This window comes from Schistocerca gregaria, chromosome 5, assembly GCF_023897955.1.
Source record: "Schistocerca gregaria isolate iqSchGreg1 chromosome 5, iqSchGreg1.2, whole genome shotgun sequence".
Taxonomy (NCBI): Eukaryota; Metazoa; Arthropoda; class Insecta; order Orthoptera; family Acrididae; genus Schistocerca; species Schistocerca gregaria.
The window spans coordinates 66,983,300-67,006,280 of record NC_064924.1 but is presented as its reverse complement, the minus strand read 5'-3'; positions in this window follow the sequence as shown (position 1 = coordinate 67,006,280).

The window sequence follows — 22,981 nt, the reverse complement described above, 5'->3', positions numbered from 1 at the left end:
CCTTACATGTATTTTGCCGGCCGGAGTGGCCGTGCGGTTCTAGGCGTTACAGACTGGAACCGAGCGACCACTACGGTCGTAGGTTCGAATCCTGCCTCGGGCGTGGATGTGTGTCATGTCCTTAGGTTAGTTAGGTTTACGTAGTTCTAAGTTCTAGGCGACTGATGACCTCAGAAGTTAAGTCGTATAGTGCTCAGAGCCATTTGAACCATGTATTTTAAAATGAAAATTTTATACACAACAGTGTGCTGTTTTGTGTTCTTCATCGCAATCAGTTTTAAGTGGACAGAGAACATTTGTGTGTACAACTTTTCAATGTATGACTAGAATATTACTACTGAACCCGAATGGTCTGAAACTTTGTAATCCTACCCCATCACAGATAAAAATTATGAGAAATACCGTTTGAAACACCTGTATTAATCATCCCAAACGGATCACCTTTTCATTTTAAGTGACTTTATTTCCCAGCCAACACATCGTTAGCTCTTTGCAGTTAGAATAAACAGGACTCAGGTTGAATGAGAGAAGGGACAGAGGATGCACAGAGATGGGCACAGGAAGAAAATGGACCGAGACAGGGGGAGGAAGGAGATGGAGAGAGAGGGGGGGGTGAGGAGAAGATGATGGATAAAGAGAGGGGGAAGAGAAAGAGTTGGACAAAGAGGGAGTGTGGAGGACATGGGCAAAGAGATGGTGAGAAGGAGATTACGATGTGTATAGGATTCTGAAACACATTTAGGAATTAGGTATGTCAATAAAATGTGGGCAGAAGTGTATTCAACACTATTCCTTGCTTTTTGTTACGTTTCTTTTTTCGTTGTGTGTGTAATATTGTAGTTCTTTGACGTGCACCTAACTGCTTGATTTGTAGCTTCCTTTCACACTGAATAATTTGAAGGACATACTTAGCAAACAGCCTAGTTTATTAATTTTAAAATCTGTACTACAAGTAACTGTGGAAAACGATGAGAATGAAAATTCGACCTATAGCCTAAGGACCTAACATTGTGAAGCCAATCGGACAGGTGGGGAAGGACGCGAGATTGGCAGCAGGGTAAAGCGTGATGTGGGGAAAGGGGGATATGCTTGTGTTTGAGGCCCACCGCATTGTTTACTTGCTTAATTTGTAAAGTTCTTTCTCTTGAACAAATCATCCAGTATTTTTGAAAATATTATCACATGTTTGTCTGCACTTTCATATCACACATACAGATTTCCGCCCCATCCGGATAATTTTTCCATGGTGAATTGTTTTTTTTTTTCTTCTTTTTTTTCTTTCCTAGTATAAATGTATTGTAAGGTACATAATTCAGAAGCTATGATATTATAAATATTAAGCTACTGGCTGAAATTCAATAGAGATATAGTTGAAATACTTGTATAAATATGTGTGCAATACATATGTTAATTATATGTGAAAGATATTTGATATGTGTGCACTTGGGCAATACCACAGGTAAAAAGTTCCTGATGAATCGCAAGGTCGATTTCAACTAAACCTGGTACACATATTAGTTGTTGTCTGGGTGCAGATGATAACGTGGGGAAAGAAGTGGGCAAGAGGAGGTAGGTGGCAGACAGAAATGGCGAGGAGAATATGGACACAGATGGACGGAAAGAAGGAGACGGACAGAGAAAGGCGGGACAGAGAGAACATTTAGGAGGTGTTGGACAGAGCGTGTATGAGGAAATAAACAGAGAGATGGGGAGGAGGAAGTGGACTAATAGAAGATTGGAATAAACAAATACCTGGACAACGCCGGGTACTCTAGTAGTATGTTATGTAAAGTAATACCGGACATACTGAAGTTGCTATGTGTCACTAGTTCTGAAATGTTAGTTTGCATTTATCTCATTAGCTGTTAGCAGCTGTTCAGATACGTTGCTGTCTTTTTTTTCGGTTTCTTAGTTAGATTAAGAAAATAATGTTTATAAACTCAGGTTGTGAAGCCTTTGCACGATCAACAAACCTTTCTTCATACAATCGCACCGCTACTCTATCTGTTTGGTCATATTTGCTATAAACGTCGACCTAATCCATTTGTTCGACTACCGTATACACTGTGTAGATCTGAACTGTTTCCCAAGCAAGTTGTCTGATCGCTACAACAGCATCTGACAGACTGATGGGCTTCAAGCGCGCATGTAAACACACGGACCGCACATGAGTTGCGTGTTTGCTGGCTTTTGGTACAGTAGTGCAGACGTCTTGAGGCCCCGTTCTGAAAGGCTGAACAAAGGTTTGCGGTGTTGTTGCCTTCTCCCTATTTAACCAGTTTTGGCACATATTATGGCGCTGAAGTTCTTTTCGAAGGCTCTTTCCTATGTACAATATAAATCTATGTACTTCATTTAAAGAAGAAACACATTGTTGGTGTCAGAGAAACATAAAAAATCACCAATGTACGCCAGAAAATTCGCCACATTGCGTGGTATAGCTTAGCGAAAACAGCATATCGGTATACTTACTCATCCTGTAAATGTTTTGGGTGGTATGTCTTAGCTGCTTCGCCATATTGCTACTTTACGATACCTGGTGCTAGCAATACCTTCATTTATAACTAACTAAGAAATGCTGCACTCAACTGCCGTTATATTAGTGTTGATAAAATTAAATGTCTATCACTGGCAGGCCGAAGTGGCCGAGCGGTTCTAGGCGCTACACTCTCGGGCATGGATGTGTGTGAGGTCCTTGGTTAATTAGGTTTAAGTAGTTCTAAGTTCTAGGGGCCTGATGACCTCAGGCGTTAAGTCCCATAGTGCTCAGAGCCATTTGAACCATGTGTCTATCACTGAAATGCTATAAAATTTACATCTACAACAAAAATTCGTCAAATTTAACTTTCAGCCGTTCACTTTTGACCTGTTGTCTAGGTGCTGTAGCAGTTCCTCTTTCAAATCTTTTAACATACTTTTTAACTGACTGTAAGTATATTGTATGCTCTGCGAGGTGAAGGTATTATCCAGCTACGTTATGTCAGCACGTTAACAAATTACAACTACCTATCTTACCCTAATATGCTGGCGTCTTAATGTATTATAAGTAAACTAGATTTACGCTAACAAAACATTTGTTAATACAACTTAATGGCCTAGGATACATTACACAGTGTGTAATGGATATAAGTCCAGGTATTGATATTGGTGACTGAGAATGGTGTACTACGCAACATTACCTCAGTATTTATGTTATCTGCTCAATAATACACTCCTGGAAATTGACATAAGAACACCGTGAATTCATTGTCACAGGAAGGGGAAACTTTATTGACACATTCCTGGGGTCAGATACATCACATGATCACACTGACAGAACCACAGGCACATAGACACAGGCAACAGAGCATGCACAATGTCGGCACTAGTACAGTGTATATCCACCTTTCGCAGCAATGCAGGCTGCTATTCTCCAATGGAGACGATCGTAGAGATGCTGGATGTAGTCCTGTGGAACGGCTTGCCATGCCATTTCCACCTGGCGCCTCAGTTGGACCAGCGTTCGTGCTGGACGTGCAGACCGCGTGAGACGACGCTTCATCCAGTCCCAAACATGCTCAATGGGGGACAGATCCGGAGATCTTGCTGGCCAGGGTAGTTGACTTACACCTTCTAGAGCACGTTGGGTGCCACGGCAAACATGCGGACGTGCATTGTCCTGTTGGAACAGCAAGTTCCCTTGCCGGTCTAGGAATGGTAGAACGATGGGTTCGATGACGGTTTGGATGTACCGTGCACTATTCAGTGTCCCCTCGACGATCACCAGAGGTGTACGGCCTGTGTAGGAGATCGCTCCCCACACCATGATGCCGGGTGTTGGCCCTGTGTGCCTCGGTCGTATGCAGTCCTGATTGTGGCGCTCACCTGCACGGCGCCAAACACGCATACGACCATCATTGGCACCAAGGCAGAAGCGACTCTCATCGCTGAAGACGACACGTCTCCATTCGTCCCTCCATTCACGCCTGTCGCGACACCACTGGAGGAGGGCTGCACGATGTTGGGGCGTGAGCGGAAGGCGGCCTAACTGTGTGCGGGACCGTAGCCCAGCTTCATGGAGACGGTTGCGAATGGTCCTCGCCGATACCCCAGGAGCAACAGTGTCCCTAATTTGCTGGGAAGTGGCGGTGCGGTCCCCTACGGCACTGCGTAGGATCCTACGGTCTTGGCGTGTATCCGTGCGTCGCTGCGGTCCGGTCCCAGGTCGACGGGCACGTGCACCTTCCGCCGACCACTGGCGACAACATCGATGTACTGTGGAGACCTCACGCCCCACGTGTTGAGCAATTCGGCGGTACGTCCACCCGGCCTCCCGCATGCCCACTATACGCCCTCGCTCAAAGTCCGTCAACTGCACATACGGTTCACGTCCACGCTGTCGCGGCATGCTGCCAGTGTTAAAGACTGCGATGGAGCTCCGTATGCCACGGCAAACTGGCTGACACTGACGGCGGCGGTGCACAAATGCTGCGCAGCTAGCGCCATTCGACGGCCAACACCGCGGTTCCTGGTGTGTCCGCTGTGCCGTGCGTGTCATCATTGCTTGTACAGCCCTCTCGCAGTGTCCGGAGCAAGTATGGTGGGTCTGAGACACCGGTGTTAATGTGTTCTTTTTTCCATTTCCAGGAGTGTAATTGTAATTATTACAGCTCGTATAATTTTAGATTGGGTGGGGTAAGTACATGTGGCAAGTGCAAGCTACTAATGCTTATTTTCACCTTCGGAGCAGGTCAGCTGTTGAAATGTGGATGCATGGATGCCAAAAATTTAGTGTATACTGACTCGCGTAGTCCATTTGCTGTGCGGAAAACATCAGATAGTAAATTATGTGACGCATCTGTGGGAAGGCTGTTCGACACAGGGGAAAACAACCAACAAACTGACGTGTGCACATATTAAGGTACCACATGTGAAGAGCTTATTTCAATAGTGGTACAACTCCATTTTTGTTCATATTGAGATACAGAGTCCTAAAGTTAAATGAGCGCTGAAAAATCTGCAGTTGAGATACCAGAAATCTTCAAGCATATGGTTTCTTGCTAGAGATGAACCTTTCTTTTTGTCTGTTTGGCTCATTAATTTCAGAAGCTTTATAGACAGAAAAGTGGAGGTAATGGACTTGTACCACTATTGAAATAAGCCCTTCATATAATAACTGCATTGATACCCACACCCCATCTATAAGTCTACGGCCTCGTAATGATTCCTAACCATTGCGTTTAGCTACTGTTAAATGTGAGGGTCCTGGAAAGGTGTGCAGACGTCTGTAAGGCTAGCGCTACCTTTCAGCCCTGAGCCGAATCTCATGTACCCAGTCTCTGATCCTTGCAACCAGAGCATGTTTTTGTACTGTTCCGCTGAACCGTGCGGCGATCACCTGTGGATGTGTGCATGTGGAACACAACCAAGAATCTCCATCCACATCTTTCCTCCCTGCAGCTGTCCGCTTCATTCGTATTCTTGCAGTGTGACCTTGCTCACCTTCGATGTAGTGAGAGAAGTAGATTATAACTGCAAACCCTCCCTCCTCGCTCCTTCTTCCTACCCTCAATACATGAACTGTTTTGGCGCAGCAAACGAATGGTAGGTAATGAATATTTCCGGTATGGGGATTTGAAAAGGCATTGCATCTGTGACTTGTGTTTCTAAGCTCGTGATGTCTCATAAAAAAATTGCCTGCTGCACTGACTGTATTAGCGCATCTTAAAAACCAGTACACAACCCCCTGCCATGTGTCCGCGTATGTGTTACCTCACTATACTTGACGTGATTCGTTGTTGAAGACGGGAGATGACTCGTTATAGGAAACTCAAAACGTGCTTTTAAGGGACGGTGCAGGAGAACGTAGTGAGAAAAACTTTCTCAGAACCGTAATTTTGAAAGGAAGAAATTTATAGCCGTCTAGAGAAACATACGAAAAACTATGTCATTTAAGCCACACAGATCTGTTAAATGTGCCAAGAAAGAATTGTTTACAATGCAGAATTGAGGCAATTTTACTGGATCGTTGTGTGAAATTTAGTGACTCACCTGTCAGTGTAACTGTGAAAGTCGATTTTGGGCTGGAGAGTAATAGATAGACCATCGGTTACACCATTTCCAAAGTGTCAAGTAATGGAGCCAAATTATTTTCAGTTCAAAGTTTAGTTCCGTCACTGCGCTCAGTGAGAACGGCAGTGATCAGGTTCAAGCGATGCTTCGAGCCTAGAGTAGTTGCTGTAAGGTGTAACGAATTTACACTGTTTGCCTAAAAGCATCGGTACGCCCCTACGCAACTGGGAACTGACCACTTGATGCCATGAAGGGTGCTCCTACCATTGTATTACGAGGGGCGGATATTGTGTTGTTAGTAGCGAATCAGTAACAACAGCATGGGTCGATCAGGAGAGGTCAGTGACCTCGAACGTCAACTAGTCATTCGAGTTCAGTTGACTAACAAAGCCCTTAGAGATATTTCAACCGCTATTAACGGCCCTTGTCGGCTGTTGGAGGTGTGCTTGTCTAGCGGAGAGGCTAAAGCGCAACAACAGCTAACCCAAGACCTCATATAGTGACGGACAGCACGGGTCAGCATCGTCCAGGGTAGGTTTCAGGAAATCGTGTGAAGTCGATAGGAGTAATCATTCATGAGTTCCAAGGTACTACCAGCAACACAATGATTCTGAGTAGAGTATTAAAAAGAGTGGGATATAATGCTCCAGCAACGCACCATAAGGCATGTATTTCTGTAGTCAGTGCTAACTGACACTTGAGCTGGTGTAAAGAAACACCGGCTGACTGGAAACGACAATTTGGAGTGATGAATCACGCTATACCCTGCGGTAATCCCATGAAAGAGTTTGGATTTCTGTAAATACGTGTACGAGGGTCACTCAATAATTAAAGAGACAAATTGGTCTGGAGAATAAGTGTTAGTAGGGCAAGTTTGGTAGATTCATGGCTTTAAGTTGGCGTTACTGCGATGAGCCCTGATCAGCTCCTGTATCAACATTGTTTTGTTTATAATCTCAAAAATACATTTCAAGATGCCAAGTCCGCTTGAAACGTCCACATTAGTTGAACAACTTTGTGATAATCGTTTTTTACTAGCTGAAGACGAGAAACCACTGAATATATATTGCAGAATGTCTAAGGTTTATGGTGAAGGTTTTATGAATCGTACAAATTTTTACAAGTGGGTAGAGCAGTTCAAAAATGGTCACGACTCAGTGACTGACGAACACCGTTCTGGCCGACCAGTTGCAGTTTCAATCCCCTCACTTGAAAGTCGAATTGATGACATTATTCGTGTCGACCGCCATGTCACTGTGAGAACCGTAGTTGATAAGATTCAAGTTAGCACTGGTACAGTTCATAACATTATCTGTAACAAGTTGAAGTACCATAAAACATGTATAAGATAGGACCCAAAGGAGTTGACGCGGCGGCAGGACGTAACAAGGTTGAGAGTGTGCACAGAGCTAAAGGAACGTTATGAAATTGAAGGTGGCACTTCCTCAACAAAATTTTAACTTGTGATGAAACTTGGGTTACCTATTATGAGCCAGAATCAAAAAGACAAAGCATGAAGTCGAAGCACACCAAGTCACCAGTCAAGAAAAACGTCAAAACCCGAGCTTCAGCAGGAAAAGTCATGTTGACAGCGTTTTGGGATGCTGAAGGTCCAGTTTTTTGTGATTAGCTCGAAGAGCAGCGTACAATGAACAGTTAATACTACTCTGATTTGATTTCAAAATAAGGTGAAGCCAGCCAAGAGAGAGAGAGAACAGACAACGCACTTCCTCATATTGGTCAACTAACCCGTAAAACCATCGACAAAATGGGTTGGGAAGTACTGCCTCATCTCCCTTACAGTCCTGATTCAGCACCTAGTGATTTCCATTTCTTTGGTGCACTGAAGAAGGCATTACGTGGGAAGAGGTTCCAGGGCAACGAGGACGTGAAAAAGTTTGTGGGAAATTGGTTCAAACATCAAGATAAAGAGTTCCTTTCAGCCGAAATCAAAAAGCTTGCAGCTGTAGTTTGTGGGAAATTGGTTCAAACATCAAGATAAAGATTCTTTGTAGATGAAATAAAAAAAGGTTGCATGTTGAAAAGTGGGGAAAGTATTGTAATGTAAAAATAAAAAAAATGCATAATTTGAAATCCATTCGCTCCCCTACAGAACGTTCTGGCGTTTATAAGATCATAAGTGATACCTGCTCCTCCTATTATATAGGGCAAACTGGACGTGCTTTCACCACGAGATATAAAGGACATCTTTTGAGAAAAAACGGCACCAGTCCCCTAAATTCATCCTTTGCCGATCATCTCTTAATTACTGGACACGTCCTAAAGCCATTGGCGAAAGCAATATTCTTCATACCGAAAAGAAGGGGCGTAGGTTAGATGTTTTAGAGGAATGATGGCCTCATTCTCAATGAACAGCTGCAGCTGCGAAGTAAAAACTTTTTCGACTGTATAAAGCCGTTGCTTGATCTTTGATTCAGATTTCCTCATGCTGTTTGCTGAAATGTTATTTTCTTGTTACGTCTTTGCTGTTTTCTTGTATGTCATAACTGACGTTTTTTCCGTTATAAAATGTATCTCTGTTTAAAGCAGATAAATATGTAACTTCATCTTATTATTATTAGTGCTTACGTTATGCCTGAACCAGCTTCATACAATTTCATGTGTCTAATTTTGAATGTACAGTAGCCTAGTTGTTTCTGCGGTTACTAGATGGCGCTCGTAGCAACACCATGTTTACTTGCCTACATTTTCTAACCCGGGCACCTCAGTTTTGTTGCAACCCTTGTTCACTGAGGTACGAGCAGCCCTTAGCGGCTCGCCATCTTATCTTATTTACAACTATTCATGACGTCGCCTTTCCGGCTTAGATTTTTTTAGAATGTGACTTGTAAGTTTTTTATGTTTTAGAAAAGTTAGTATAATTCTGAAGACGACGCTCATAGTATAGTCGAAACCTGGACAATTTTGACTTAGTATTTGTAACCGAGGGCTTATTTGTTCTAATATAATTCTGACACGGTCGCTGACCCTTAGCAGCTATGTTCAAAGTTTAAAAAATTATAAATAAACGCTTTTTTCTCCAGTCCAATTTATTTATTGAATGGCCCTCGTAGAACGTTAGCCCGTGCAGTGGCAACAGTGAATTACGGAGGGGGTGGTATTAAGTGTAGTGGAGCTTCTCATGATCAGAGTGTAGACATTTTAATCCTCTTATGAAAACATTAAATGTGGAAATGTATGAACACTTTTTACAGCGCCGTGTACTGCGTAAAATAGGATAACAGTTCGGAGAAGGTGAATGTGCCAGCATGACAATATACGTTGTCATGAAGCAGCATCTGTGAGGCAACGGATTTTGGACAATAACGCCCTGGAAATGGAATGTCCTGCACAGAATCCCAACGAGAACCCAACACATCCCCTTGGGATGAGTTAGAACGTCGATTTCGCTCCTGACCCCAGGGTCCAACATCACCATCTCTTCCGATTTCGGTCTTTTAAGCATAATTGCCCTTGAAGAATAATTGGTTCTAATTCCACCACAGACATTCGAGAACCTCATTGAAAATGTCCCCAGCAAAACTGAAGCCGCCATAAAGGCGAAGGGTGGACGAGAGCATATTAATGACAACTATTAGGGGTCCGGATGCTTCTGATCAAATAGTGTATGGAATAAAGGTAAGGCTGCTTCAACATGAATGTCGGATGAAGACCACAGAGCTATGAGATTAAGCGTACGGAACGATTTGAAGAGGAATGATCATATAAAATTAATTGTTCGTAAGGCGGGTGCTAGGTTGAGATTCATTGGGAGAGTTCTAAGAAAATGCAGTCCATCAACAAAGGAGGTGGCTTACAAAACCCTCGTTCGGCCTGTACTTGAGTATTGCTCATCAGTGTGGGATACGTACCAGGTCGGATTGACAGAAGAGATAGAGAAGATCCAAAGAAGAGGGACGCGTTTCGTCACAGGGTTTATCTGGTTAGCGTGAAAGTGTTACGTAGATGTTTAGCAAACGTAAGTGGCTGACTCTTCGAGAGAGGCGCTGTGCATCGTGGTGTAGCTTGCTGTCCAGGTTTCGATACGGTGCGTTACTGGATGAGGTATCGAATATATTGCTTCCCCCTACTTGTACCTCCAGAGGAGATCACGAATGCAAAATTAGAGAGATCCGAGGGCGCACGGAGGCTTTCCGGCAGTCGTTCTTCCCGCGAACCATACGCGAGTGTAACAGGAAAGGGAGGTAATGACAGTGGCACGTAAAGTGACCTACGCCACACACCGTTGGGTGGCTTGCGGAGTATAAATGTAGATGTAGATGTAGCTTTCCTTAGGGCGAGCGTAACAGAAGCGGTATCCCCTTGCCGTCCTCCCACCTTTGAATTGACTTACGAATTGGTGTACAGTTCAACGTTGACTCAGAACCATTCTGAGCTGAAAGATATGGTGAAAGAACTAAGTGACAGACAAATGTCCTAGGATGAACCGAAAATCGATCCCGAGACCTCTCGACTCCTGTTCTAGGTCTTTAACGATTTTTTTTGGTTTCTTATTCAGTTTTAATTCCTATTCAAAACGCCAGGCGAGACCCACTTTCAAAACGTATACAAAATATAGTCTTTTAAGACAAACAGTATTCCTCTTGCAAAGCAAATGAAACTTCTGTTCTCTAACAAAGAAGACTTCTAAAGTGAACTTTTGTAAACCCTTGTCGGCAGGTTTCTAAATGCCTCGTCGCTACTGCTGTGGAGGCCGAGTTGCCACTGTTACGATAGGCCGAGTCTGTGTGAGTTCATGAATCCGCTTCTGGTGCAGTACACAGCTAAGACAGTTTTTCCGTACCATATTAGACAGCTTTGCCCCAGGGTCACGTAACAGGATAGCAGAACGAAGCAACAAATTAATAACAAAGTAATGCAGGTGAGCTAAAAAGGTTTACTTATCTTTCTGACTTGTTGATTGATTAAGTCTATAGCGCTGCATGTAATATAACACAGAAAGGGCCTCAATGGCGAAGTGCATATAGCCGTAGGTAAACTTCACATGTAATGTTACTTAAATTACGTAACCATTACGGCACCTCACCTCAACCTCTCGATACCAGCAATATTCTACTGTGTTTCTGTAAAATAGTTAACTTATTTCTGTGACAACATTCAGATTTGATTTTATTAATGTAGAGGTACTTTGGTACATCGATATGTTTATATTGCAATGATATTATTCTCGTGTGTATTCTTTCTTCTGTCGCTATGATCTTTGACGTACTTGTATCTCTGAATTTTGGGCGCGTAAGCGGTTATTAGAGAGTCAAGTCTTGGTTGTAATGTTGAAAAGACGCAAATTGTAGTCAGTTTATGAAATGCGAACTTTGACAATGAGGAAGATATTTTCAAGTTTGTTTTATATTGTGAAGTGATGTTGCAACAAAAGTAATGAAAAAGAAGTGTAACTTAAATTCGGAGTGCTCATTACTTTTTTACATCACCATTGTCTTAACTTGAAAAAGTTTAATCTTCCAGAATGGTTTATGAAACACATCTACAAAACTCTTGAATATCGCAGAATAACACCTAGGCCTCTTTGCACCCGAGCTTGGAATCATCAGTACCTACTACGATTGAGCCATGAGTTCACAACGAGACCAGCGTGGGAAACACGAAAAGATGAGTGTCTAGTTTATCCATTATTTCAAGAAATGACTTTATTAACTGTGCTCTAATGACACCTGCCACATAATATAGCTTTGTTGTTGCCCGAAAATGCAGTATTTAGCAGCGTGAGCAACACTGCAATCATAATTAATTTTTGACCTTTGTTGTGGTAGGGTTGTTAGACACAGTACATAGCAAATGCAATATACAGCTTTCTTCCACTTCTAAGAGTTCACTAAACGATGCACCGCGTCTAAGGCAGCCCTGGACGATAGTCTATAACCAAGTGGGAGAGCGTTGCTCATCTATATCCCGAGTAGGCTTCTGTCCGTTGTCGTCCGGTCGTTGGCAGATTATATTCAGCTGGTGATTGGCCGAGCCAAAGTCGATATCTTCATCCTCAGCGCCGCCCGTGGCGCTGGTGGAACTCGCACAAGTAGCAAGTCTCTATGGCACTACTGTAAGTAGGCTGTTTAGGTTTTTTTATTGGTAACGCCGCCGCCACGTAGCGCTCTGTATGAAACTCACTGGCTGTGCCGTGTGCAGTCTGTGGCTGGTTGGCATTGTTGTAATACTCGCCATTGTAGCGTTGGGCAGCGGCAGCTGGATGTTAACAGCGCGTAGCGTTGCGCAGTTGGAGGTGAGCCGCCAGCAGTGGTGGACGTGAGGAGAGAGATGGCGGAGTTTTGAAATTTCTAAGAATTGGTGTCATGAACTGCTATATATATTATGACTAGTGAGGTAAATACATTGTTTGTTCTCTATTAAAATCTTTCATTTGCTAACTATGCCTATCAGTAGTTAGTGCCTTCAGTAGTTTGAATCTTTTATTTAGCTGGCAGTAGGGGCGCTCGCTGTATTGCAGTAGCTTGAGTAACGAAGATTTTTGTGAGGTAAGTGATTTGTGAAACGTATAGGTTAATGTTAGTCAGGGTCATTCTTTGGTAGGGATTTTTGGAAGTCAGATTGCGTTGCGCTAAAAATATTGTGTGTCAGTTTAAGCACGGTCGTGTATAAATTGTTGAAAGGGGACGTTTCACTACCACTCGCATCTTTGTGCCTCTAGTGCTTTTGACCTGACTGTGTCTTGTTCGGACACACAGCAGAACGTTACTCCAGTTTTAAACAAACAAGGCTCCTCCACTAAAGCAAATCAGTCTCCTCCTCTAAAGCAGAGCGAGCTTCTCTTATATAACGAACAGGTTTCTCCATCGAAAAAACGAGTCTCCTCCGTCATGTGAAACAAATTCTGCAAAACAGTCCAGACACTTGCCCCAAAACCAAAAGAGCTCCTCTTGTGGAGCAAACAAGACTTCACCCTTAAGACAACGAGACATCCTTTTCAGCGATACAAAATATCCGCTTTCAACCATTCACTGCTTATCGCAGGGTATTATTTCAATAATTCTCTATCATAAGAATACTGCGGTATTTCAAAAGTCGAATCAGGAAACATCAAGTTTCTTTACCACTTGAGCGACGCCAGGTAAGAAATATATATATATATATATATATATATATATATATATATATATATATATAGTATGTTAAGTGGAGACTTGTTATTTAAAAAGATTTTGTTTCTTTTCTTTCATGTCAGCGTGGCAGCAAGATGATCCAGTGGGGACTCCAGACGCGGCGGACGACGTGAGCTAACCACTATTGCATCGTGGTCGCTGGCCGCCGGCTGGAAGAACCGCTGAAACATAATGCTGACTATTATTAAAATATGTTTGATGTTTTTTTTTTTATAAAAAGGGAATGGAGTTCAATGTTGAATGTGGAAGGATAAAGTTTGTAATAGGATGTCAATTGGTTATCAACTTGTAGCGACGCTGCCGCGCGCTAATTCAAATGGTTCAAATGGCTCTGAGCACTATGGGACTTAACATCTGTGGTCATCAGTCCCCTAGAACTTAGAACTACTTAAACCTAACTAACCTAAGAACATGACACACATCCATGCCCGAGGCAGGATTCGAACCTGCGACCGTAGCAGTCGCAGGGTTCCGGACTGCGCGCCTAGAACCGCGAGACCACCGCGGCCGGCTGTTACAACATGCATCGTAAATATTACTTATGTGTGAGACCTGCAAGTTTTATTCAAATTCAGACTTCTTGAAGCGGTTCTGGCAGGGTTTTGTCGAGAGTGTGGACGACCTTCAATGGTTGACTGGTTTGAAGTTTTATTGGTGAGAGATCGACACGTATTGATATTTTGAAAATAATCGATACTGTGAAATGTGTTAGGATTCTGTATTGAAACTTTATCGGCGATTCTGGTCTGGAGGATCGGTTTTAAAGTGGAATATTTCGTTGAATGAGAACAGGATTGATTCTTTAGTGACATTAATTAATTATTTAAGAAAAAATCAGGAGAATGTCAATTTATTATGGCAAAGATATGAAGGAGTGTCAGGCCGCACAACGTATATATAGAAACTCTGTGATTTTGTTGAACTGTCTGCAACAGGGACCAGTGAATTTTGCTGCAACTATCCTTATCTTCCAGGTTGAATCTGCTACCGCGTAATGTTTTTCTTATTGATTTTTCAAGTAACTGGGAAAAGATCTTCTATTTTGATCTGCGGCGGACCGTCGATATTGGGTACATGGTTTGGCTGTTGTGAAGCCTTTTGGTTTGCAGATTGCCTTTCTTTCCCCTGCTGCAGACATCATTGCTGAGTTTCTGCGACAGGCGGTTCAGCGCAATCCCTTTGCCACTATCAAGGTTTAGGACACCCTGTATATAATAAGCGACTTTGGAATTGTATCATTGGTGCAGTGAACGTCGAATACTCCGCAAACTCAAAGATCAATTTTTAAGGGGCAGTGAATTACGCACTTAAAAGCGAAACGTCGAAAAACATTCGGAAGGTCTGAACTGTTTTCCGCTAGTTACAATTTAGATAACAGTAAAAAAAGAATAATTAAAACTCATTGTGTGGGACAGTAATTACGTATTTTTGTTTAGCTTGCTAAAAAATAGGTGACTGCACACAGTTGGAAATGGGGACGAGTTCCCGTAATAAAAAGCCACGCTAAAAAGGCAAAAACCAGCGCAGGTGCAGCCTTTAGCCGCTGACCTCATTTCTGAGCCGTCAGCTCCGGGGAAAAAGTCCATTACCGGGCGCGCGGCTCAATGCAAAGTGACACGCGTTTGCATTGGCAGCTCAAAAACAGTGGCGACGTCAAAAGCAATGAGGACCCGCCAGCGTCACACACGCCCGCTGTCCGGGCACGCATTGTGGGCCGCAGGCGCTGCGGAACAAAAGAGGGAAGCGTGCAGCCGCCGCGTCGGGTGCCGCGTCACACTCCGGATCACAATACTGCTACCTGTTCCCATAAAATGGCCTCCACAGGAAACACATTTATCGGAATTCGTAGTAAACCTCAACTACTAAATAAGCTACGAAAAAGTCTTCATTTTACAATTGGGTTTTTCTAAATTACTTTAGCCATGTAGTTATAAGGGCATGGACGATAAATAGTTGGGACAAGAAGAGAATAGAACCTTTAGAAATGTGGTGCTACAGAAGAATGCTGAAGATTAGATGGGAAGATCACGTAACTAAAGAGCGTATGGCATTGGTCGCCACTCCACAAGTTCTTTAACGCCACTATGGCTACTTGTGAGTGAATGAGGATGAAATGATGATTAAAGACACACAACACCCAGTCACCTCGAGGCAGAGAAAATCACTAACCCCGCCGGGAATCGAACCCGGGACCCCGGGCGCGGGAAGAGAGAACGCTACCGCAAGACCACGAAACGCGTACTAATGAGGAGAAGAGGAGTTTGTGGCACAACTTGATAAGAAGAAGGGACCGGTTGGTTGGACATGTTCTGAGGCATCAAGGGATCACAAATTTAGTATTGGAGGGCAGCATGGAGAGTAAAAATCGTAGAGGGAGACCAAGAGATGAATACACTAAGCAAATTCAGAAGGATGTAGGATGCAGTAAGTACTGGGAGATGAAGAACCTTGCACATGATAGGGTACCATGGAGAGCTTCATCATACCAGGGCTGAAGACTACAACAACAACAACAACCCAATGTAGTCATGGAACAGTTGTGCTATAGCCGGCCGGTGAGGCCGAGCGGTTGTAGGCGCTTGTCTGAAACCGCGCCATCGCTACAGTCGCAGGTTCGAATCCTGCCTCGGGCATGGATGTGTGTGATGTCCTTAGGTTAGTTAGGTTTAAGTGGTTCTACGTTCTAGGGGACTGATGACCTCAGAAGTTAAGCCCCATAGTGCTCAGAGCCATTTGAACCATTTCAACAACTGTCCGCCGTCACGGTAGCTCATCGTGTTCGGTCAAAGGGTTAGCTGCCCTCTGTACTAAAAAACTGAGTTAATCGAACAACAACGAACTTAAAAGGATGTCTTACGACGTCCGCCCCGAGCAGATACAACGAACGAAAACGAACAAAATGAGATTTGGAGCGGAAAGAAAGGAAAGGAAATGGAAGGAACTTTGTGCGGAGTCAGCGACGAAGAGTGAAAAATGTGTGCCGGACTCAGACTCGAACCCGAAATCTCTGCTTACTGGCCAGCTGGGCTTACCACTGAGCCACACAGACATGTTTTTTTTATTCATCAGTCTACTGAGTGGTTTGATGCGGCACGCCACGAATTCCATTCCTGTGCTAACCTCTTCATCTCAGAGTAGCACTTGCAACCTACGTCCTCAATTATTTGCTTGACGTATTCCAATCTCTGTCTTCTTCTACAGTTTTTGCCCTCTACAGCTCCCTCTAGTACCATGGAAGTCATTCCCTTATGTCTTAGTAGATGTCCTATCATCCTGTCCCTTCTTCTTATCAGTATTTTCCCCATATTCCTTTCCTTTAGGATTCTGCGTAAAACCTCCTCATTCCTTACCTTATCAGAACACCTAATTTTCAACATTCGTCTGTAGCACCACAACCCAAATGCTTCGATTCTCTTCTGTTCCGGTACTACCACAGTCCATGTTTCACTACCAAACAATGCTGAACTCCAGACGTACATCCTCAGATATTTCTTCCTCAAATTAAGGCCGGTATTTGATATTAGTAGACTTCTCTTGGCCAGAAATGCCTTTTTTGCTATAACGAGTCTGCTTTTGATGTCCTCCTTGCTCCGTCCGTCATTGGATATTTTACTGCCTAGGTAGCAGAATTCCTTAACTTCACTGACTTCGTGACCATCAATCCTGATGTTAAGTTTCTCGCTGTTCTCATTTCTACTACTTCTCATTACCTTCGTCTTTCTCCGATATACTCTAAAAACAATACTGTGTACTCATTAGACTGTTCATTCTGTTCAGCAGATCATTTAATTCTTCTTCACTTTCACTCAGGATACCAATGTCATCAGCGAATAATATCATTGATATCCTTCCACCTTGTATTTTAATTCCACTCCTGAGCCTTTCTTTTATTTCCATCATTGCTTCCTCGATGTACAGATTGAAGAGTAGGCGCGAAAGGCTACAGCCTTGTCTTACACCCTTCTTAATACGAGCACTTCGTTCTTGATCCACTCTTATTATTCCTTCTTGGTTGTTGTACATATTGTATATGTCCCGTCTCTCCCTATAGCTTACCCCTACTTTTTTCTTGAACAGATTGCACCTTTTTATATTGTCGAACGCTTTTTCCAGGTTGACAAATCCTATGAACGTGTCTTGATTTTTCTCTAACCTTGCTTCCATTATTGGCTGTAACGTCAGAATTGCCTCTCTCGTGCCTTTACTTTTCCTAAAGCCAAACTGATCGTCACCTAGCGCATTCTCAATTTTCTTTTCCATTCTTCTGTATATTATTCTTGTAAGCAGCTTCGATGCATGAGCTGTTAAGCTGATTGTGCGATAATTCTCGCACTTGTCAGCTCTTGCGGTCTTCGGAATTGTGTGGACGATGCTTTTCCAAAAGTCAGATGGTTTGTCGCCAGACTCATATATTCTACACCCCAACGTGAATAGTCGTTTTGTTGCCACTTCCCCTAATGATTTTAGAAATTCTGATGGAATGTTATCTATCCGTTCTGCCATATTTGACCGTAAGTCCTCCAAAGCTCTTTTAAATTTCGATTCTAATACTGGATTCCCTATCTCTTCTAAATCGACTGCTGTTTCTTCTTCTATCACATCAGACAAATCTTCACCCTAAAAGAAGCTTTCAGTGTATTCTTTCCACCTATCTGCTCTCTCCTCTGCATTTAACAGTGTAATTCCCGTTGCACTCTTAATGTTACCACCGTTGCTGTATGCTGAGTCTGTCCTTCCGACAATCATATCTTTTTCGATGTCTTCACATTTTTCCTGCAGCCATTTCGTCTTAGCTTCCCTGCACTTCCCATTTATTTCATTCCTCAGCGACTTGTATTTCTGTATTCCTGATTTTCCCGGAACATGTTTGTACTTCCTCCTTTCATCAATCAACTGAAGTAGTTCTTCTGTTACCCATGGTTTCTTCGCAGCTACCTTCTTTGTACCTATGTTTTCCTTCCCAACTTCTGTGATGGTCGATTTTAAAGATGTCCATTCCTCTTCAACTGTGCTGCCTACTGCGCTATTCCTTATTGCTGTACCTACAGCGTTAGAGAACTTCAAACGTATCTCGTCATTCCTCAGAACTTCCGTATCCCACTTCTTTGCGTATTGATTCTTCCTGACAAATGTCTTGAACTTTAGCCTACTCTTCATCACTACTATATTGTGATATGAGTCTATATCTGATCCTGGGTACGCTTTACATGGTATACATCGCAAATGGACGGACTACCTCGCTACACTCTCCGAACGACCACATTAACACCAAGCACCACCTGTCTACAGTCCCCAACCTTGTCCTCCATGCCCACTGATTTCAGATTCCTGCTGGAAATCGAACGTAAATCCGCATCAACATATAAGGTTGTAGATTAATTGCTCTTCGAGGCGAGTCTGTGATATTCCTTTAATCGTGTGATAATACAGTACAGAAGCTTTACTGGCACATTTAACTTCGACAGTACTGGCCAGCCAAATGGTATAACTAACCTGTGGCAGTATAAACAGTTGCAGTTAAGACCTTAAAGGTAGGGTAGCAGAGCAACAGTTTACACTATGTGATCAAAAACATCCGAACACGGGGCTGAAAATGACTTACAAGTTCGTGGCCCCTTCCATCGGTAATGCTGGACTTCTTTATGAAGTTGATTCACCCTTAGCCTTGATGACAGCGTCCACTCTCACAGGCATCCGTTCAGTCAGGTGGTGGAAGATTTCTTGGGGAATGGCAGCCCATTCTTCTCGGAGTGCTGCACTGAGGAGAGGTAGGGATGTATATCGGTGAGGCCTGGCACGAAGTCGGCGTTCCAAATCATTCCTAAATTCTTCTACAGGATTCACGTCAGGACTCTGTGCAAGCCAGTCCATTACAGGGTTGTTATTATCATGAAACCACTCCGCCACAGGCCGTGCATTATGAACAGGTGCTCGACCGTATTGAAAGATGCAGTCGCCATCCCCAATTGCTCTTAACAGTGGGAAACAAGAAGGTGCTTAAAACATCACTGTAGGCCTATGCTGTGATAGCATCACGCAAAACAACAGAGGGTGCAAGCCCCCATCATGAAAACACGACCACCCCATAAAATCACAGCCTTCGAATTTTACTGTTGGCGCTACACACGCAGGCAGATGTTCACCAGACACTCGTCCTGTCCCCCACACCCTGTCATCGGACAGCCATATTGTGTACCGATATTCGTCGCTCCACACTCGACGTTTCTCCACTATTCAGTCGTCCAGTGTTTACACTCCTCACACCAAGCGTCGTTTGGCATTTAACGGCGTGATGTGTGGTTTATGAGCAGCCGCTCGTCCAGGAAATCCAAGTTTTCTCATCTCCCGCCTTTCATAGTACTTGCAGAGGATCCTGATGCATCTAAACATTCATGGTGGTTTCTGTTTGCTCTATATCGTGTCTCCCTACCGCTTTCGCGCAACGACGCTCTGAGCGAGTTTTTTAGGGAATTAACTAGTTTGAACCTGGGATCCGTTGCTGGTAAGGAGACGCCAGACCACACATGACATGTAGAATTCAGAAGAGTTCAGTGAGACTAGCGATGATATAACCAAATACTTAATGATCTCAGCGTCAGCTCCACTGCACTCCCTGTAAAAGAATCTTAATACTAACTAAATTTAGTGGAAGGGGTTAAAGGCTTTCCTATTTTTAGTTAGCTGGTAAAATAACGTCGAAAAAGCAGTTAAGTTTACCATTGGAAATTTTATTCTACTCACAAAACATTGTTTATAAATTGCACTATTGATAAAAGGAAATGTTTCAATACAGGATGGTAAAAACCAACTGCGTTTAACAAAAATGTGAACGAATATTCCCTGAGTGGCTTTCCAAGTTCTACAATGGATCGAAGGATGACCTATGCCATACCACGTCTATAATCTAGGTTTAAATTAAGTTTCACAAAAGAGAAAACTATCAAAATGGTCTACAGTGACCCTCAATTATCTTTAATTACTTATCTAACTTGTGGTAAAATACAGTGGCTGATGTGGCTTCTCAATAACTCCTCTCACCTCGCCATCTTGGAACTAACTCTCTCCTAACTTCTTCTAACTACAATTTACCGAAGTTGGTTTAAAAAAACTATCTGGCTGTGTTTTCATCTGACCAATCAGAGTGTCAATGTTAACCTTAAGCTCTGCCTACAAAAATTCTGTCTATCCAATGAGAAACGTTATACTTTTCGTGGTGGAGCAATGTTTTTAAAGTTTGCAACGTAAGAGAGACGCGAAAAAGTCTCACGCTAAAACCTGCAGCTGGTGTGGGCCTTTTAGCGTTATCTTAAGATCTATACTTTATTCTGGAGGGCTCTATCTTTTAACATGGGCTGCCGAGTGGTCCTAACGTAACAGAGACGCGAAAAAGTCTCACGCTAAACCTTGCGGGTGGTAGTGGCCCTTTTTGTGTTATCGTAAGATCTATACTGTTTCTCTGGAGGGCTCTAGCTTTTAACATGGGCTGGGGGGTGGTCCTTGACGTGACAGAGACGCGAAAAAGTCTCACGCTAAAACGTGCAGGTGGTGTGGTCTTAGTGGTAGGCTGGCGACGTGGATGTCCAGTCCGTCCCTTATCGTAGGGCCTTCTAGCTTAACACAGTTCTGCTCTCGACTTCTGTTCTCGTTTCTCCCCTCGGAACTGCGTCTGTCTCACGGTGGGAAGGTATGACATGCATTTAGGCATTCTTGTGTTAGTCTGTGGTATTCCATTCGCTCACTCGTTACTCGTATTACTTTGGTTAATTTAATGTCACGATTTTTTCGGAGCTATGTGACATACTACTGGATTTGCTTATCATGTCAGGGTTTTCATGGAAGGTGTTCGATTTGCCTGACACCTTACATGCAGTTTGGAATTCCTGCGTGATGGTGTTGATAGATTTCTGCGTATTACACATTACGATCCTCTTCAATTGTCGGCAGTCTCTGTCAGTCAACAGATGAGGTCGGCCTGTACACTTTTGTGCTGTACGTGTCCTTTCACGTTTCCACTTCACTATCTCATCGGAAACAGTGGACTTAGGGATGTTTAGGAGTGTGAAAATCTCGCGTACAGACGTATGACACAAGTGACATCCAAACACCTGACCACGTTCGAAGTCCGTGAGTTCTGCGGAGCGCTTCATTCACCTCTCTCACGAGTGTAATAACTGAGGTTGCTGATTTGGAGTACCTGGCAGTAGGTGGTAGCACAATGGACCTAATATGAAAAACGTATGTTTCTGAGGTGTCCGGATACTTTTGATCAAACAGTGTAGCTTCGAACGTCATTTAATTTATAAACATCATGAAATAACACACGACAAAACCCCGGTAATAAGCACCTCAGGGGACCAGACGGAAAACGTAATATGCTCTCGTTCTTAGATAACACAGTACTGCAATTAAAAACAAAACTCATTAAAATTCCTAGCTGAAACAGAGGGTAATTTTTCTGCGTGAGCTGTTTGTGACGTAAAGGTATGTTGTTGGGATTGAACCATATAGTTAAATGTTCAAGCCACTCATCGTTTTGCTTACATTCTGTGGTCTGGTAATGTCTGAACTTCCATGTCCGAATCCGAGGAATACATTTCAGTACTGGAACTGTCATGTGATACGTTGATAACGAAGCGATCAACAACAGAACCTACGAAGCTACCCAAGTGCCACATTTTTTTCTCTTGTTTACTACGTGCTGTTTTGGATCCCACCAGCGTTCAGTTGTCATGTGTGTGTGAAAGCTTCATGCAGTAGTTCTCGTATGTCCGGCAGCTTAAATATCTTGATACTTCTCGTGGCGAATTTCTTAACTTCGATTCGATCCAAACAAGTTATACTGCGCTCAGGGTGCAGCGATACAGTAGAAAACGTCAAAAGGCAGCATTTGTGCGGTATGCTCGATGACGTGAAAATTATTGTTTGCCTTGATTCTGCGAAGCTTATCACTATGACTCGTATGAGATCACATTTGTGGTATAAAAGATACCTTAGCAAGGTATCTGGCAGAGAACCCCAGAAAATTCTGACCCTGCGTAAAGTCGCTAAGCGGGTCAAAGGCTTCCATTCGGTCTCTTGTTGACCAGTCTGGTGTGGCAGTTGAAGATAGAAAACCAAATACTGCAGTTTTAAATTTCACGTTCAAGAAATCGTTCACGCAAGAGAATCGTAGAAACATACTGTCATTTGGCCAACGGACAGACTCCCGTATTGACTACATAGTAATAAGCAAACCTGGCGCAGAGACAAGACTGAAAGATTTCAAAGCACATAAATCGTCATGTTCGGATGGAATCCCAGTTCGATTTTACGAAGAGTACTATACGGCCCTGGCCCTTTGTCTAGCTAACATTTACTGTGAATCTCTCGCCCAGCACTAAGTCCCAAGCGACTGGAGAAAAAGCGCTGTTGACTTCAGTATTGCACAAGGCTAAATGAAAGGATGCGTAAAATTACAGACCAGTATCCCTAAATTCTGTTTTGTGCAGAATGCTTGTACATATTCTCAGTTCGAATATAAAAAATACTTACATGGGACAGGGAAGCTTATGTCCACGAATCAGCATGGTTTTAGAAAGAATCGCTCGTCGGAAACTCAGCTTTCCCTTACCTAGAACTAAAGGGTAACAGGCAAATTCCATAGTACTAGATTTCTGGAAAACATGTGACACGGTGCATCACTCCAGGCTGTTAACGAAGGTGCGATCATATGGAATAAGTTCTAAGATATGTGAGTGAATCGAAGATTTCTTCAATAATAGAATCCAGCATGTTGC